The sequence below is a fragment of the Anolis carolinensis genome, chromosome 2 (genome assembly GCF_035594765.1).
Source record: "Anolis carolinensis isolate JA03-04 chromosome 2, rAnoCar3.1.pri, whole genome shotgun sequence".
NCBI lineage: Eukaryota > Metazoa > Chordata > Lepidosauria > Squamata > Dactyloidae > Anolis > Anolis carolinensis.
The window spans coordinates 8,740,367-8,756,946 of NC_085842.1; the positions used below are offsets into that span (position 1 = coordinate 8,740,367).

The window sequence follows — 16,580 nt, forward strand, 5'->3', positions numbered from 1 at the left end:
CTAACTGAGCTAAAGCTCAAAAGTGACATGCACAAGAAGTGGAAAAGGGGAGAAATCACCAAAGAAGAATTCAAACGTATAGCCAACACCTGTAGGGAAAAGGTTCGCAAGGCTAAAGCGCAAAATGAGCTCAGGCTTGCCAGGGACATAAAAAACAACAAAAAAGGCTTTTTTGCTTACGTTGGTAGAAAAAGGAAGAAAAAGGAGGCGATAGGGCCATTGCAAGGAGAAGATGGGGTGATGGCGACAGGGGACAGGGAAAAGGCAGAACTGCTCAATACCTTCTTTGCCTCGGTCTTCTCAGAAAAAGAAAGCCATCTTCAACCTCAGCAACACGGAATGGACGAAGGATTGGGGGAAATCCAACCCCAAATAGGGAGACAAGTTGTCCAGGAACACCTGGCCTCTCTAAACGAATTCAAGTCCCCAGGGCCAGATCAGCTACACCCAAGAGTACTGAAGGAACTAGCGGAAGTTATTTCAGAACCACTGGCAATTATCTTCGAGAGTTCTTGGAGAACGGGAGAAGTCCCAGCAGATTGGAGGAGGGCGAATGTGGTCCCTATCTTCAAGAAGGGAAAAAAGAACGACCCAAACAATTACCGTCCGGTCAGCCTCACATCAATACCAGGCAAAATTCTGGAAAAGATCATTAAGGAAGTGGTCTGCGAACACTTAGAAACAAATGCGGTCATTGCTAATAGTCAACACGGATTTACCAAAAACAAGTCATGCCAGACTAATCTGATCTCTTTTTTCGATAGAGTTACGAGTTGGGTCGATACAGGGAATGCTGTGGATGTAGCGTACCTGGATTTCAGTAAGGCCTTCGACAAAGTCCCCCACGACCTTCTGGCAAACAAACTAGTAAAATGTGGGCTAGACAAAACTACGGTTAGGTGGATCTGTAATTGGCTAAGCGAACGAACCCAAAGGGTGCTCACCAATGCGTCGTCTTCATCATGGAAAGAAGTGACAAGTGGAGTGCCGCAGGGCTCCGTCCTGGGCCCGGTTCTGTTCAACATCTTTATTAACGACTTAGACGAAGGGTTAGAAGGCACGATCATCAAGTTTGCAGACGACACAAAACTGGGAGGGATAGCTAACACTCCAGAAGACAGGAGCAGAATTCAAAACGATCTTGACAGACTAGAGAGATGGGCCAAAACTAACAAAATGAAGTTCAACAGGGACAAATGCAAGATACTTCACTTCGGCAGAAAAAATGGAAATCAAAGATACAGAATGGGGGACGCCTGGCTTGACAGCAGTGTGTGCGAAAAAGACCTTGGAGTCCTCGTGGACAACAAGTTAAACATGAGCCAACAATGTGATGCGGCTGCTAAAAAAGCCAATGGGATTCTGGCCTGCATCAATAGGGGAATAGCGTCTAGATCCAGGGAAGTTATGCTCCCCCTCTATTCTGCCTTGGTCAGACCACACCTGGAATACTGTGTCCAATTTTGGGCACCACAGTTGAAGGGAGATGTTGACAAACTGGAAAGCGTCCAGAGGAGGGCGACTAAAATGATTAAGGGTCTGGAGAACAAGCCCTATGAGGAGCGGCTTAAAGAGCTGGGCATGTTTAGCCTGCAGAAGAGAAGGCTGAGAGGAGACATGATAGCCATGTACAAATACGTGAAGGGAAGTCATAGGGAAGAGGGAGCAAGCTTGTTTTCTGCTGCCCTGCAGACTAGGACACGGAACAATGGCTTCAAACTACAGGAAAGGAGATTCCACTTGAACATCAGGAAGAACTTCCTCACTGTGAGAAGGGCTGTTCGACAGTGGAACTCTCTCCCCGGGGCCGTGGTGGAGGCTCCTTCCTTGGAGGCTTTTAAGCAGAGGCTGGATGGCCATCTGTCGGGGGTGCTTTGAATGCGATTTCCTGCTTCTTAGCAGGGGGTTGGACTAGATGGCCCATGTAGTCTCTTCCAACTCTACTATTCTATGATTCTATGATTCTATGATTCTATACTGGGATCTGCACGCACCATCCGAAAATACATCACACAGTCCTAGACACTTGGGAAGTGTTCGACCTGGGATTTTGTGAAACGAAATCCAGCATATCTATCTTGTTTGCTGTGTCATACAACGTTGTTGTGTCAATAATAATAATAATAATAATAATAATAATAATAATAATAATAATAACTTTGTTTTTATACCCCGCCCCATCTCCCCGAAGGGACTCGGGGTGGCTTACATGGGGCCTAGCCCGATAAAACAATCAATATCAGTAACACGACTATAAAACAATTATACCAGTAAAACATCAATAGCAATAAAACAATCGTTAAAATCGGCAAGAAGCATACGAAAAACATCCAATATTAAAACAGGAGACTAATTCATAAAATCCAGAACAGAATGATGATGTTTGTGCCATGGCTGAAGGGGTAGGAGGGAAGCCACCAAGTTCACTGCACCCACTACAGGCCCCTCTTTAGCCCTGGGAGCCCATTTGCAAGGATTGTATTGAGCATCACCTGCCCGCTGAGCTGAAACTATCATCTGGGGAGTCCCAGGGTTGTTTCCTAAGCAGCACATTATATACCTTGTGCCACGACGACAATGATGATGCTATAACTCTGTAAATTGCAAGGCTGGGCCTTTGCCTTCTGAAACCCTTTGGCCTTCACCGACTTGTGACCATCCCCTTTGACCCCTGGTGTTGTGAGATTGGGCACTGAAGGTCAAAGGTGCCTGGCCTCACACGGAAGAGGCACCGGAGGAGGGCAAAGAGGCTTGCAGGAGACCTGCAGAGGGAAATGGAGGGGCAAGTGGGGATTTAAACTGTTGGAGTATGGTTGTATTTGTATGAAATGTAAATCAAGTGTTTACTGCTGATGAGCTAGAGCAGGGGTCCCCAAACGTTTGAAGCAGAGGGCCGGTCCACAATTCTTCAGACTGTTGAGGGGCCGAATTATCATTTGAAAAAAACCAAAACAAATTCCTATGCACACTGCACATGTCTTATTTGTAGTGCAACAACAACAACAATGAAAAAACAATACAATATTGAAAAATGAAAACAATTTTAACCAACATAAACCTATCAGGATTTCAATGGAAAGTGTGGGTCTGCTTCTGGCCAATGAGATAGTCAAGTTAATTAGTATTGTTGTTGTTGTTGTGTGCCTTCAAGTCATTTCAGACTTTGACTGAGCCTAAGTCTAAAATTAATTATTTATTTACTGCATTTATTTACTGCATTTATATCCCGCCCTTCTCACCCCAAAGGGGACTCAGAGCAGCTGTATGTACATACAATATATTATATTATTAGCATAACACAATATTAGCATTATATATTACTATACTGAACTATACCACTATACTATTATATAATATGTAATATATAACATATAATTAATATTATTATATGGTATTACTATTAGTATTATATTGTATACCATAATATTATTATCAATATTATATGTATATACAATATATTACATTATTAAAACTGATATAAAAATATTATATTATAAAACTGAGGGCGGGGGCCAGGTAAATGACCTTGGAGGGCCGCATCCGGCCCCCGGGCCTTAGTTTGGGGTCCCCTGAGCTAGAGTGTGTATTTTCAGTAATGAAATAGTTAACAGCAGGCTAGTTTTGACTGACAGCCTGTTGTGATTACTGTGACTTATCAGGATTGGTTTCCTGCCTTTGAGGGTTGGAACTTCCTCTGGACAGAGGAATGTGTGTCTTATCTTATCTGTGGAATTCGGCTTGAGCTTTTCGCTGGAGATGGACAATGAATGCTATGCTCCGAAGCCGGGAAATGTAACTGTAAATATGTAAATAAAGTTTAACAACAGTTGGATTTACAACTGAACCTCCGGCTGCTGGAATTCTGTTGGCCAGTGCTGTTTCTCCGCAAGAGAAGTCAGTCTGCGGAAGAAAGGGGGCGGTGAGACCAGAATGATGATTTTTGGAATCCACTCTGCTACCCATCATCCCCTGACATAAACCCTCTGCAGTCTGTAAAGTTGCCCAGATTTTATTCCTCCCTCCCTCCTTTGCCCCCTCCAAGAACTCTCCCCACAAAAGCCTCCTCTGGGGCCCCTCCCTCTCCCCACCCCAATGCCCCCTCCAAGGCCTCCCTCCTCAATGGGTTTCTTGAGACAGGAAAAGGGGAGGAATAGAACTCGAATCACCAAATTGGGATAAAGCGCTGCTCAACCGGCCCCCTCCTTCCCTCTTGGGGGGGGGGGATCCAACCCACAAATCCTTGCCATTCCTTAGGCCATTAGACCCAGAGAGGAGTTCCTGGTCCACACTCACATTGAGGCTTTAACGCAGGAAGCAAACAGAAGTCTGGGAAATGTAGTTTAGGGTGGGGCCTTTGGAATTCTCTGCCACAGGCATCCTCGCCTTCCCAAACTACATTTCCCAGAATTCTCCTGACTGCCTTGTGCCTTCTCCTCCTCCTCCCTAAAGGTTGTTTTTTTTTGGGGGGGGGGAACCTGTGTTCATTCTCTAAAGGGATTTTGAGATAAAGAAGATTTTTGGGAGTTTTGTGAGGTAGGCAAAATTAAGAGGCAGTAACTCCAAAGTTGACTTAGTAGCTTTCCTATTATTGTTGTTGTCATGATTATTTCAAAGGCTGAATGGGTATCTGTTGGGGTGGTTTGAGTGTGTAGGAGGGGGTTGGACTGGATGGTCTCTGGGGTCTTCCAGGAAAATAGTACTGTTAAGTTTATGTTGGTTAAAGTTCCCTAACTTGGGGGGAATGATGCCGTGCTTATGTTGTATCACTGAAAATAGAAGTTCAAGGAGCTCCCTGTTGTGGGTTTTTTTTTTTTAAAAATTGTTATTCATAAAAACTTTTTTAAATTCCCCAAAATCGGCGAATGAGTGAAATGTTCTGAAACGCGCGCGTGTGTGTGTGTAGGGCGGTAACAGTGGTAAATGTGCCCTACCATTGTAGCAAGTTTCATCCCAATAGCTTTAAAAATGAGGGAGAAAGGGGCCCTGGAAGCTCCCTCCCTTGCGCAATTACATAACGAAAAAAGTAATGAAAAAGTTACTTAGCCAGTGTGCAGCCCTGCTTGGCCCCACGTGTAGCACTAATTCTAGAACTTAGCCAGACTTTCTCAGAGCATCACATTTGGCAAACAATACTGATGTACAGTTGTCTAATTAGAAACAATTGATATTCAAAGACTTCAACTTGTACTTCCGGTTTAGGAATGGCAGCAGATGAAATGATGACTCTGTCTGTAGTCATTAGCAAGATTTGTGCCTCCAACGAGCTCAAAATAAGGGCAGGAGTTCACCTATCTATATATATAAAAGGGTAATGAAATTTCGGCCTAGGACAAAACAACAAAACTACACATCCCAGAAACACTTGGCAGTACAACCCCTCACCCATGCCTCTACGTTCATACAACAAAAAGAAAAGAAAAATAAAGTCCTAATTAGAGGGAGAGGAATAATTGTTTTTATCCAATTGCTGCCAGTTAGAAGGCTAAGCTCCGCCCACTTGCTCTCCTAGCAACCCACTCAGCCCAGGGGACAGGCAGAGTTAGGCCTCACTTAGGCCTCTTCCACACTGCCTATAAAATACAGATTATCAGATTTGAACTGGATTATATGGCAGTGCAGACTCAAGGCCCTTCCACACAGCTATATAATCCAGAATGCCAAGGCAGATAATCCACTGTATCTGCTTTGAACTGGGTTATCTTGAGTCCCCACTACCATATAATCCAGTTCAGTGTGGATTTTATAAAGTTGTGTAGAAGGGGTCACAAATCATCCAGTTCTAAGCAAATAATACAAAAATATAAATATAATATATAAAAATTACACTGGTATAATAATACAGAACAATATAATCTCTAAAATCAGGACAGTAAATAAAGAACCACACTCTGAAAACAGGGGAATTCCAGACAGGAAACAATCAGGGCCAGCTAACACCTCCCAACAAAGGAGTCCCCAGGGAGGAAACAACCAGGCTTTGAAGCTGCAAGGCCATTCAATGCTAATCAAGGTGACTAATTACAACATTCATACTTGCTTCCACAAATAAAAACCCACTTAGGACTATGCCACAGCAACGCGTGGCCGGGCACAGCTAGTCTATACATAAATCAGCCAAGGAGAAGTGCAGACCTTTGCAAATTTGGCAACAGCAGTGGTGACAGGGGAAGCCGTGATCTTGTGGGAATCTCCCGGAGAATTGCATCTTCCTAGATGGATGGCCATGGAGGGGAAGAAAGAAGGGAGAGACGAGCACGAGAGGAAGAAAGAGGGGAGAGACGAGCACGAGAGGAAGAAAGAAGGGAGAGACGTGCATGCACATAATCACTGCAGCTCTTTTCAGCGATACTGCCGACCCCCCACCAACTTTCCCAACCTAGTTACTTTCCCTCAAAATCCCCTTGGAATCAAAGAGCGTTTAAAGAAGGAGAAGGGAATGAAACAATGAAATAATTACTCTATACCAGCAAGTATTTGATTGAAATGATTCACACTGTTACCCTATCGGAGAAACAGCCAAAACAAGAATGAATGGGAAAGCCAAATCTTTGAAAAGGAAAATGAAGTGCAGTTCTTCTTGTTAAGAATCAGGTACAGTCTCAATGCAATCATGATTTGTAATGTTCTGGATTAGAGAGAAAGGGAAAAGGAGGAAGATTTTTCAGCGTGGCCTTGAATTGAAAAGACGTCATAAAAGCTCATCTACACACATAATAAAAGAGAAAATGTGTCTGTGTGTACGTGGCAGGGGTGTTCACTAGAGATGTGCGTGAAAGTTTTCCCTTCGTTTCCTTCATGCTATCCTTTCGTTTCGACCGTTCGTCTACACAAAACGAATGAAGACATTTTCATAGGAAACGGGAGGTGACATGAAAATGAAAGCCGCACAGTTATGGTGCTTGCTTTCGTTTTCCTTTCGTTTCGGCCTGTCATAAGCAGGTACTGACAGAGGGCTGCTTTCCCATTACAGCTGATGTGTACCAATGGCTCTTAATATTAATAACAACCGTCATTCTGGGACCCTAAGCTGAGTCTGAGAGAGGGCTGCTTCCCTGTTACATCGGATGTGTACCAATAGCTGTTATTAATAATATTAATATTAATAACAATAGTTATTCTGGGATCCTAAGCTGAGTCTGAGAGAGGGCTGCTTCCCTATTACATCGGATGTGTACCAATAGGTGTTATTAATAATATTAATATTAATAACAATAGTTATTCTGGGATCCTAAGCTGAGTCTGAGAGAGGGCTGCTTCCCTATTACATCGGATGTGTACCAATAGGTGTTATTAATAATATTAATATTAATAACAATAGTTATTCTGGGATCCTAAGCTGAGTCTGAGAGAGGGCTGCTTCCCTATTACATCGGATGTGTACCAATAGGTGTTATTAATAATATTAATATTAATAACAATAGTTATTCTGGGATCCTAAGCTGAGTCCGAGAGAGGGCTGCTTCCCTATTACATCGGATGTGTACCAATAGGTGTTATTAATAATATTAATATTAATAACAATAGTTATTCTGGGATCCTAAGCTGAGTCTGAGAGAGGGCTGCTTCCCTATTACATCGGATGTGTACCAATAAATGTTATTAATAATATTAATATTAATAACAATAGTTATTCTGGGATCCTAAGCTGAGTCTGAGAGAGGGCTGCTTCCCTATTACGTCGGATGTGTACCAATAGGTGTTATTAATAATATTAATATTAATAACAATAGTTATTCTGGGATCCTAAGCTGAGTCTGAGAGAGGGCTGCTTCCCCATGACAGCTGATGTGTACCAATGGCTCTTAATAATAATATAATTAATAACAATAGTACTCTGGGGAAGACCCAAACATTTTAAAAGTTGGTGGGCTAAAAGGGGTCAAAATGCCCTTTGTGTGTGGCGATTTTCACCCCTCTAGCCCAAAATCCGGGCCGGGGAGGGGGGAGTCTCGGAAGCCTTCCCATTGCAGTCAATGGTCCGAAAATGTTCGGGTTTTTTTGGCAAGCCAGACTAAAATTCTGTTCGTATAGGTGCCCCATTTTCATTAGCGGGAACAAATACGAAAATGAGATGAAACTAATGAAACTGCACAAAACAAACAGCAATTCCATACAAAAGCACAACACTAGTGTTCGCTTACACAGACAGCCTCCTACTTCCACAAACAGCTTTAACCCACAGTGCTGCGGAGACACCAAAACCCTCCCTCCACGAACATTGCAGATTACAGTGAGCACCACATCCCAGGGTTCCTTTCTCTCTCCGTTGATGTGGAATTTGCATGACCCCGCCCACTGCCTCTCCCTTAACCCTTTCTATTCTTTTCTATTGTGCAGAGCAAACAGAGGAAAGGATCAGCAACTGAACAGGGGTTTGGGGGACTGACTCAGCAGAATGGAAGTTTTGAGTTCACCCTGCATCAAGACACAGCACTGCGACCCCCACTGACAATGGGCCCGGACCACATTTGGCACACAGAACCCCCATGACCAGGTTTGGGGGGAACTGACCTTGATTTATAGTAGCTGTAATTCACCTACATCCAGGGAGCATTGTGAACCCAACAAATGATGGATCTGGACCAAAATTGCCACCGATGATGGAACTTGCAGTACCTTCACTCACTTCCATAGACAACTGCACCCCCCACGAATGATGGACCTGGACCAAACTTGGTACACAGACCCCCCCCCCCCCCCCCCGCATGACACACTTTATGTCCTGGTGTGGTTTGGGTGAGGATGGACCACGGATGATGGGCTTTACAGTACCTTCACCCAATTCAGCTCCAACCTCCACAAACCACTGTGACCCCCACGAATGATGGACCTGCACTAAACTTGGAACACAGACTCCTCATGACCAACAGAACATACTGGAGATGTTTGGAGAAAACTGACCTTGACTTATGGGAGTTCACCTGCATCCAGAGGAATTGTGACCCCCACCAAGAATGGATCAGGACCAAACTTGTCACAGAGAAGCCCCATGACCAATTAAACATACTGGAGGTTTTTGTGAGTATTGACCTTGATTTTGGGAGTTGTAGTTAATCCTTATTCAGAAAGCACTTAACCAAGCCGATGTCGGATGTGGGTTAAACTTGGCACACAGACCCAACATGGCCAACTGTTCATACAGGCGGGGTTTTGTGTGATTAGCCCACAATTTTGGGTATCGCAGTTCACCCACATCCTTATGCATTTTCTAATGGGAGCATTCATAAAAAAACAACAGGAAAGACTGGTGTTTTTCTAAGAAATAAAGCTACAAATTACCAAACTGGTATTACCTAACACCCCAAAAACAAACAAATAACAGGGTCCTCAAGCTAGTTGATTCATAAAACCTCTGCCTGAAGCATTGCCAAATAGAGGAGGTTGCTTGTAAAATACATTTTTTGAAAACTTATTGAAATATGATATCTATTGGATAAAAGTGCTTACATAACAAATCCAACGTTCAGTTTAGAAGTTATTGTAACCACTGGCAATTCTGAATGGGTTAATCCATAGTGCCAACAATAAGCTAGATCAAATGAATACCATCAAATGAATTTTCTAGTGGACCCCAAAGAAGGACAATGGAAATTGGAAAAGCAATATGAGAAGGAGGAGCCAAATAAGGAGGAAACAATGGAAGGAGAAATTGAACATAAACAAAGGATCACAAAGAAGGAATCCAGATGGAACCATTACGGAATGAACCCCTAGACAGAAATACAGCGATATAACATACAGCTGGAATAAGAGAAGCCTCCAATTAAGATGGGAGATACTACAGGTCTGTAATTTCCCCTACTGAAACAGGTGGTCAGTTGGTCAATTGAGGAGAATCTATCGCTGAGCTCTGGGTTACTAATTTATCTGCACAAAAGAGGTTGGACAAACGTGAAGTTTAATAGTATAAGGAACTAATATCCAAATTTATTTAATGCTTAGACCATAGGTCTTTCGCATGCAAGACAAACAAATACACAAAAGCCAGACCATCAAATACAATATAAAACATGCCATTAAAACCCTATATAAATCATTAAAACATTAAAATGCTGCAAATATCAATCTCAGGATATGCCCATCAAATACTACATATGTCATGGATCACCTCCAGCACAATCCTCCCAAAATTCCCAAAATCTAAATGGAATCCATGTTGGAGAACAAAGAATAAGGTGGTCAGTCAACTTAGGCAACTCCATTCTACACATATTGGAGAGCAATCCCTATAGACTTCAGCGACACAGACATTTTACATGCCTATCAATCCATCATTCAGAATCTCAGACCCAAACTGGTCTGTAACAAACAACTAAACCCCAGTAAGCTGGGAATTAACAGATGGTTTGATTCTGTATGTAGAAGTGCCAGGCAAGCTCTAATGGAGTATTCCAAACATACACTTAGAGAAAATGAAGAGGTTGGACAAATGACTGTATCAGTTTGATGGAGAGAGTGATGGGGTGAATGTTGGACTTGAATTACTCAGTCCATTGACCAAGTACCAAAACTGCTTAGAGATGTTTGCAGAGGCAGGGAGGAGGCAGCAGCTATATAAATGGAAGAACGACTGGTTAGGTAAAAAATCCCATATGTCAAGAGTTAAACAAATATGAAAAATGGCTAAGTAAACTTGAAAAGCAAGAAATATCTGGGAAAGGATTAATGGGGAAAGTATACAATGGATTAGTAAGTGAGGAAATAGGGTTGAAGTTGTTAGAAAAGGTACAGGAAGGAGATCTAGGGCCTCTGATGGATTTTGACTGGAAAAGGGTTCTAAAGTGGAGAGTGGTTCAGAATCTGTAAATAAGATTAAAAGAAAACATTAATAAAGTCATATGGAAATGATATACCACACCGGTTAAATTACACCAGATACAGTAGAGTCTCACTTATCCAAGCCTCTGGATTATCCAAGCCTCTGGATTATCCAAGCCATTTTTGTAGTCAATGTTTTCAATATATCGTGATATTTTGGTGCTAAATTCGTAAATACAGTAATTACAACATAACATTACTGCATATTGAATTACTTTTTCTGTCAATTTTGTTGTATAACATGATGTTTTGGTGCTTAATTTGTAAAATCATAATCTAATTTGATGTTTAATAGGCTTTCCCTTAATCCCTCCTTATTATCCAAGATATTCGCTTATCCAAGCTTCTGCCGGCCCGTTTAGCTTAAATAAGTGAGACTCTACTGTATATAGGAAACAAAGTAATTCACAAAGGGACATATTTTCACTTATTGTGGGAATGCCCCCAGCTGAAGAGTTTTTGGAACAATATATTTATGGACATAGGGAACATTATAGGATTAAACATTTCCCCAGATGCTTTACTAACATTACTAATGGATGCCACAAAGCTGAATAGAGAAATGGAAAAGAAAGAATTGGTGAGTATTTTACTCAGAGTGGTGAGACTTACACGTTCAAGGAATTGGAAGATAGTAACCCAATCTCACACTGGAAGCATGGTATGGCGAGATACGGAACATAGCCTTAAATGATAAACTATCAATGGAAATGATGCTGTTCAGGGGCGGGATCAAAATTTGATTCCTATTGGTCAGTTCTTATTAAATTCAACCAGTAAACAAATGTCATATCCAAAATTCCCGACCAACAAGGTTGTACTGATTTCCCTTCTCACTCTCTAAAATATATTTTATGGCAAAGGAAATAATACTTGTTCAGGCCTCTGTGCGCATTCAGAAGACCTACAAGCCACTAAACACCTTTGCAAAAGCATACGAGACGCTCGGCCTCTCACTGAACATCGAGAAAACCAAAGTGCTCTTCCAGCAGGTACCAGCCAATATCCCTGCAATGCCAGAAATACAGCTTAATGGTGTAACACTAGAAAATGTTGACGATTTCCACTCCTTTGGCAGCCACCTCTCCACAAAAGTCAACATTGAGACTGAAACACAACACCATCTGAGCTCTGCAAGTGCAGCATTTTTCCGAATGAAGCAGAGATCGTTTGACGATTAGGACATCCTTAGGGAGACCAAGGTACTTGTTTATAAAGCTATTCCCCTCCCAACCCTGCTATACGCCTGCGAAACATGGACCGTCTACAGATGTCACATTCAACTCCTGGAGCGTTTCCATCAGCGATGCCTCCGAAAAATCCTGCAAATCTCTTGGGAAGACAGGCGGACAAATGTCAATGTGCTGGAAGAAGCAAAGACCACCAACACTGAAGCAATGCTCCTACGCCATCAACTCCGCTGGACTGGCCACGTTGTCCGAATGCCCGATCACCGTCTCCCAAAGCAGTTACTCTACTCCGAACTCAAGAACGGGAAACGTAATGTTGGTGGGCAGGAAAAGAGATTTAACGATGGGCTTAAAGCCAACCTTAAAAACTGTGGCATCCTCGGGCAACAAGGGATCGCCTAAGCCAAAAGTCAAGGTGAGTTATGTGTTTCTAAAATGTTCATTGTTTTGTGTTCTGTTTACAATGTAAGTTGTTAATGTATGTAAATAAAAATGTATATAAAAAAGCGAAAAAAGAGCAGGTTGTTGTTGTTATTGTATTTATACCCCGCTGTATCTTCCCAAAAGTGACTTAAAGCGGCTTAACATAAAAGCATTAGTATGCAATATAAAATATAGAAATATATACATAACCTAATTTGATGTTTAATAGGCTTTTCCTTAATGCCTCCTTATTATCCAAAATATTTGCTTATCCAACATTCTGCCGGCCCATTTATGTTGGATAAGTGAGACTCTACTGTAATATTACAATGTAATGATATAATACAATATAGTAATTTAATGTTAGTATTGTACTATGCTAATAATATAATGTATTGTATGTGAATGTAATTTGTAAGCCGCTCTGAGTCCCCTTTGCGGTGAGAAAGGCGGCATATTAATGTAGTAAGTAAATAAATAAATAAACCGCTTTGAGTCCCTCCAGGGGTGAGAAAAGCCGTATAGAAATGCAGGTAATAATAATAATAATAATAATAATAAAATGAGGCAGGAGAGGAAACGCAATGCAGAATAAGTACATAGGCAGCAGAGGGAGGTCTGGCTCTTATGGTCGGATAATGGGAGCCGAAGAGGCCGGAGGGGAGACGCAGCACCGAAGAGGGAACAGGGTGGCAGAGGGAGGTCTGGCTCTTCCAAGGGGATCCCAGTCCTGCCATCTACTAGTCAGCACACTATTGAAACTGTAAGTAGATTCAATTTTAAATTATTTGTACATATTTTAGAAAAATGTAATTGGCCTTGGCCTGTCCAGTTCATTTTTTTTTATTAAAGACTAGCTTGGGGACCCGGCGATGCCCAGGTCATTTGAGAAAGGCATTGTTTGCCTGTGTTCCAAGTGTATCCTAGATCAATGTCAGCTGGGTTCAGTGGGTGCGGGTGAACTACAATTCCCATATGCAAGTCCCATTGTCCATGGTCCATCTGTCCCCAAACAACACCAGGATGTAGGATGGGTCATGGGTGGTAAGTTGGGTCTTGATGAGTCATTGGTGGGGGTTGCAATGGTCTGAGGAAGTGAGTGAAGGTACTGTAAATCCCATCACCCATGGTCTGGTGTCCCTCAAATCGCAGCAGGACATAAAGTGGGTGATGGGGGATATGTGTGCCAAGTTTGGTCTGGATCAGTTATTGGAGTGGGTTGCAATGGTCTGAGGAAGTGTGTGAAGGTACTGTAAATCCCATCTTCCCTAGTCCGTTGTTCCCTCACACTGCAGGAGGACGTAAAGTGGGCTAGATTGCACCTTTGTGTCTAGTTTGGTACAGTTTTGTCATTCATGGGCATCAGAGTGGTCTGTGATCTCTTTGGCCAGATCGAGGATCAGAGGGGGCAGCGGAGGGAACGCAGCACAGAAGTTAAAACTTTTTGGGGATTTGTTGTAAATCTTGACCCAGCTCACGGAGACTGACCTTTGTGATGCGATTCAATTGTGTTACTTTCTTCTGACCACCACTAGAGTCATGAAAGAAATGTGTCCCAATTATTTTGTTCTGTCTATCTAAATTCCCCACCTGTTACTTTGAGTGGTTTTGTCAGTATATCCCGATGTGGTAAATTTCAGAAATAAAAATAGATACCAATAAAATGACATTAATTGAGGCATCCATAGGTTAAATGTTTTTGAATATTTACATAAAGCTCAAATTTAAGATAAGACTGTCCAACTCTGATCCAATCATTATTCTCATCTTCTTCAATGTCAATGTGCTTATGTATCCTTTTAATAATAATAATAGAGTAAAATAATACATAATATTAATAATATAATATATTATTAATAATAATAATAATATCAGAGTGAAATAATAATAAATACAGGAAAATAATACAAGTACAGTAGAGTCTCACTTATCCAACACTCGCTTATCCAACATTCTGGATAATCCAACGCATTTTTGTAGTCAGTGCTTTCAATATATCGTGATATTTTGGTGCTAAATTCATAAATTCAGTAATTACTACATAGCATTACTGTGTATTGAACCACTTTTTCTGCCAAATTTGTTGTCTAACATGATGTTTTGGTGCTTCATTTGTAAAATCATAACCTAATTTGATGTTTAATAGGCTTATCCTTAATCCCACCTTATTATCCAACATATTCGCTTATCCAACATTCTGCCGGCCCGTTTATGTTGGATAAGTGAGACTCTACTGTAATAATAAATAAGAGTAAAATAATAAATGCAATAATAATAATACTAAGATCAGAGTGAAATAATATTTGAATGGTGTTTATGTGATGGCAGGGCGGAAGTGGGGCGGGAGGGAGGGAGGGAGGCGCATGCGCAGAGACGCCGCCACGGGCCTGGAGGGCGGAGCAGGCCGCAGAGTCCCCACCGGGAAGAGGCCTTGAGCCCAGGCGGAGGGGAGGCGGGCCAAGGCCGGAGAGGAGGCCCCGGAGCCTCGGCGGCAAAGCCCGGAGTCCCAGCCCGGAAGGGGAGGGGCGGGGCAAACTCGGGGACCACTCCACACACACACTCACACTCACCGCCTCCTCCGCCGCTTTCTTCATCCAGCGTCTCCCGCGCTCGCTCGCTCTCTCCTCCGGAAGTGAGCACACAGGGAAAGGCGCCGCCCGACCCTTCTCGTCCTGCGCCTCTCTAGGAAGACGCCTCCCTTACTCGGTGGACTTCCGCCCTGGCTTAACATGGCAGCCGCGGGCAGGATGCCCAGAGAGGGGCGGGGCTTCGCGGCACTTGAACGGAGCTCTATACCAGGGGTCCCCAAACTTTTTAAACAGGGGGCCAGTTCACAATCCATTGGACCGTTGGAGGGCCGGACTATGGTTGGACACCGAGCAATAATAATAATAAATAATAATAACAACAATAAAAAGAGGGTTGGCAGAGACCCTTTGGGCCATTGAGTCCAACTCCTTCTGCCTTTGTGCACCGAAAACACAAGCAAAGCACCCCTGACAGATGCCCACCCAGCATCAATGTTAATAATAATAATAATAATAATAATAATAATAAAAACAGCAATAATAATAAAAAAGAGGGTTGGAAGAGACCCCTTGGGCCATTGAGTCCAATCCCCTTCTGCCTTTGTGCACCGAAAGCACAAGCAAAGCACCCCTGACAGATGGCCACCCAGCATCAATGTTAATTAATAATAATAATAATAAAGAGGGTTGGAAGAGACCCCTTGGGCCATTTTGTCCAACCTCCTTCTGCCTCTGTGGACCAAAAGCACAAGCAAAGCACCCCTGACAGATGGCCACCCAGCCTTAATGTTATTACTATTATTATTATTAATAATGGTTATAAGAGAAGAAGAGAACCCTTGGGTCATTTAGCCCAACCCCTCTCAGCCCTTGTGCCGTGGGGGCCGGATAAATGGCTTCGGTGGGCCGCATCCGGCCCCCGGGCCTTAGTTTGGGGACCCCTGCTCTATACAGAGAGAGACGCTCCTCCTTCCTTTTCCTCCCAACGCCCAGGATCCGCCAATGGGAATTCGCTTTCCTCCCTGACGTCATCAGTCTCCGGGCAGAATCCCCCGGCCCTTTTCTGCCGTTAACGGCCCTTTCCGGGATCCGCCAATGGGGATCGGCCTCCGTCTGGCCGCGTCACCGGTCTCCAGGCAGACCCGCCCTCGCCTTCCCGCCTGCGGGTCACGTGACGGACTGAGTGACCGTTGGGAGCGCCGAGGCCCGAGCCGGGTGAGGGTTATTCGTTCTTCCCGCCTTTACCTCAACAGCGAGTGACAGAAATCGGGCTTTATTCCAATACAAGTTTCGCTCGATTATTGCTGCGGAATTTTGCTTGGAGGCGGGTGAAGGAAGCAGACTGACAGCCGAAGTTGCCTTCAAGATCGTTTAGAGACAATACATGTTGGCGTTGCAATGAACGAACAGGGTCATACTTCCACCGATGGTGAGATTGTAAAAATATTACATTCATTTAGAATGTAAGAAAAATTTAACAATAGGTTTGGAATGCAAGCCAGAATATTATTTGTTAGACCTATATGGAATGCAAAATAAGGGGAAAATAGGTTTTTCAAAAGAAAAAGAGAATAAGATAAAAAAAATTTTTTACATATGCTGTGACAGCAGCAAGATTAGT

General features: G+C 42.9%; 3 protein-coding genes across 3 annotated transcripts in view; 1 reads left to right on the forward strand and 2 right to left on the reverse strand.

Moving 5' to 3' along the window:
* Positions 1-15,095, reverse strand: part of LOC103281414 (zinc finger protein 91) — a 28,183-nt gene extending 13,088 nt beyond the window's left edge. Inside the window, exon 1 of the mRNA XM_062973042.1 lies at positions 15,002-15,095. The gene's annotated coding sequence lies outside the window, so the exon portion shown is untranslated. The remainder of the gene's footprint in view (positions 1-15,001) is intronic.
* LOC100562976 (zinc finger protein 658B) overlaps positions 1-16,580 on the reverse strand; it is a 488,523-nt gene that overhangs the window by 245,365 nt on the left and 226,578 nt on the right. The window lies entirely within an intron of this gene.
* The window catches only part of LOC134296954 (zinc finger protein 24-like), a 133,035-nt gene that overhangs the window by 28,331 nt on the left and 88,124 nt on the right, over positions 1-16,580 (forward strand). The gene's annotated exons all lie outside the window — the stretch shown is intronic.